Source organism: Cannabis sativa, chromosome X (genome assembly GCF_029168945.1).
Source record: "Cannabis sativa cultivar Pink pepper isolate KNU-18-1 chromosome X, ASM2916894v1, whole genome shotgun sequence".
NCBI lineage: Eukaryota > Viridiplantae > Streptophyta > Magnoliopsida > Rosales > Cannabaceae > Cannabis > Cannabis sativa.
In genome coordinates, this window is record NC_083610.1 from 18,897,397 (window position 1) to 18,900,796 (window position 3,400).

At 31.7% G+C, this 3,400-nt stretch overlaps 1 long non-coding RNA gene across 1 annotated transcript; it reads left to right on the forward strand.

The window, feature by feature from the left end:
• The first annotated feature begins 552 nt into the window (after window positions 1–552).
• Window positions 553–1,474, forward strand: LOC133031849 (uncharacterized). Its single transcript, XR_009684914.1, has 2 exons — window positions 553–945; window positions 1,041–1,474. It is a non-coding gene; the product is annotated as an uncharacterized LOC133031849 (long non-coding RNA).
• The last annotated feature ends 1,926 nt before the right edge of the window (window positions 1,475–3,400 follow it).

The following is a 3,400-nucleotide window of genomic DNA, read 5'->3' on the forward strand; positions in this document are numbered from 1 at the left end:
GCAATTATGGAAAAATAGTTCACTAAAAGTTGTCCTGAATGCTAAAACAAATACAACCCCTTAAGGGGTATACTATAAATTTACCCTATGCTCTCAATGTACTAAATTCTTCATATTTGTCCTACAAAAGAACAAAAAATCTTTATCCTTATGCTAAAAAAAATCAACATACTTAGGCCCCTCCTAAGACTAAGGGCTGGTTCCGCCACTGATTGTAATCTTGATTCCAACGATTGATACGTTAATGTAATCTTACAAAAAATATTGCAATATTTACTCCAACGAATAATATTTTAATGAAATATTAAAATCGTATTTAAATAAATATTGAGTTTTCATTATTAGTAAACATCCTAATTTAATTTCTTATTCATTTGGCCACACATGTTTAATTGGACATAATATTAGGATATTTGTTGCTACATGTGATAACAATGGGAGCAACATTTACCTTATTTAAATACATAATTTTTGTTTAGCACAGTGAACCAATTCAATGTTGTCACCGAGCATGCATATTGGTTCCAATTACGTCTTCCAAGGAAAAGTTAGTAGGGGTTGGGTTTGTTGATACTACGTTTTTCAAGGGATTGAAAAAGTCAAATAAATAGCTTTAGGTTATTTGTAGCCGTACCTAGGGTTATATTATTAATTATTATTTTTAAATTTTTGTGAAGACTACACTCAACAATCACATCCACAAGTACTATATATACCCCTCTCCCTCTCCTTACTCCTTCACAATTTCGTAGTGTTTTCTACCCTACAGAACTCACTCCCTATATGTAGACGTGTGTATAATATATTAAAAAAATAAATTATGTATTGTTGTTGCACCAAAGTGAAGATGTGCAAACAGAAGGATTGGTATGCACTGCAACCGTGTGTTGTAGGTGCATCAAGGGAATTTCAGCAATTCAATAAATCATCTCATAACAAATTTTGGTAATAACTCAACTCTTTATGTCTATTTATTTCAATATTATATTATTACAAATTGTTTCTTAAAAATTTTATGTATGTGGTACATGTGTATTCAGGAAATGTTGACGAAGGTTTGGGATGGGTGGACTAGGGTGGCGGGAACTACTTCCAAAACGGCCACCCAAATATGTCATCCTACCGAACCTTAACCTCCCGAGTGCACAAGGCGACCGAGGAATGAGTGTTATTATATTTGACACAACGGTGCGCCAGACTCTTGAAGAAAAGATATGCGGGAGGCGAATGTCAGCGTTTTTTACAGTCTTAGGTCAAATTGCTTCCTCATGTACAACCTACTGATTTGACCGTATATGGATTGATGGGAAAATATTATTAAAATGTTTATTATTTTAAAATACAAAAAAGGTCTTCCTCATTTATTTAAAATTGTTTTTTAGGGTTTTGAAGGATTTGTTGTTTACTTTAAGTGTTGAAATTATTATTTTATTGTAAAAACGTACTTAGCTGAGTTTTACATAGTTATATGTCACATCGTATGTCTTGTTTGAGATTCTATTAACATTAAGTTTCTTTGATATTAACCCGAGTGAAAATTCAAAATGTATATTTAAATGACACACATTATTTTCATTCATATTGACTTCAAAGGTTTGTATATTTAAATAACTATTTTTTATTTTATTAAAGAAGGTAATACATCCTACACATGTCAACTGATTATTGGACATTAGAATTCAAATACAAACTAATAACAACTTTTTCTCTCACAAATTGTACTAATTTCTTACACGTACAAACTGAACCAAACCATAACAAAACCGGTCAATAGGTTGGTTCAAATTACGTCTTCTAAGGAAAATTTATTAGTTGGTTGGGTATGTTGAAGTAACGGTTTTCAATGCATTGACAAAATCAGGTTTGTATTGGTGTCATATCACCCCATCTTTAGCCGTACTAGTTTCTATTAATTATTATTTTTTAATTTTTGAAAAGACTACACAACACAATCACATCCACAAGTACTATATATACCCCTCTACAATGTCCTTACTCCTTCACACCTCAATTTAGTATTGTTCTCTTTCCTAGAGAACTCACTCCCTTCCTGTACACATATGTGTAGGGATAATATATGAAAAAAATAAATTATGTATTGTTGTTGCACCGAAGTGAAGATGTGTAAACAGAAGGATTGGTATGCAATACAACCGTGTGTTGTATATGCATTAAGGAAATTTCAAAGCAATTCAATCAATCATCTCATAATAAATGCGGGTAATAACTCAACTATTTTTGTCTACTTTTTTCAATATTATATTATTACAAATTGATTCTTAGAAATTTTATTTACTCGCTACATGTATATTCGGGTAATGTTGACGAAGTGTTCGGACCGGTGGATTAGGCTGGAGGGAACTACTTGAGACGCCGCCAAATCTCCCACCCAACCGAACCTACCCAACCTCCCGTAGTCCACAAGGCCATCGGCGGATGAGTGTAATCATATTTGACACAGCCGTCGGTGCGCCAAACACTGGACGAAAATCGACACGCGGGGTGGAAAACTAAAGTCTTGAGTCAGATAAAGCATCATGTGATAATAGTACTGATATTATAGTATATCTCAATACAACCTACATTTTTCAGTGTAAAAAACATCCTAATTAATTTATTTTGGGATACAACTAAGTTATGTACAAATTCTGTTCTATTGTGTATGTCTTTGTAACTGTAAACTTAAATTTTATTTGGAATGGAAATATGTTCACTCAATATGTGCCATTGAGTTTCACTATTTCCAATAAGTTACGAACAACACTTGCAATGTCAGATTTTAAAAAATAATTCCAAAATAAAATAAGTGGATGAGCTAGGGTTTTCAAAGTAGATGGTACACCCTAATGTTGTGACCTTATACGGATTAATGGTACAAAATTAGTGAAATAATGACATATAATTACTATCAAGTAATTAGTAATACCTTTGAAATTATTAATTATTATTTTTAAATATTATTTAATTTGAAATTTGAACTCACTTCACAATTTGGGTTGGATTTTCCAAATGTCTTTTTCCAATGCATTGACAAAGTCATCTTGATTGATAGGGTGTACAGTCTAGTCAAATCAGGTTTTAAATGAAAATATTTAATATTAATTTTACCAACACGGATTCATAACATCTTAATGGTAATGGTAGTTGGGTGTTCACTTTTAATATTGGAAATTTGTAATGTTTAAATAAATATGTGAAAAATTGTAATGTGGTTCCCAAAAATTAATTAGCAAATATATTTGTGACGTATTTCAATGTACGGCAGAAGATGGATCTCCCATATCTCAATAAGTTCAAGTTTGAAAATAAAGTACATCAATATCTGTGCACAGTACGTCACACCGTAAATACAGTATGGTGCAATTATGTTTACTCAATATTTGAATTTAATGAGATAATT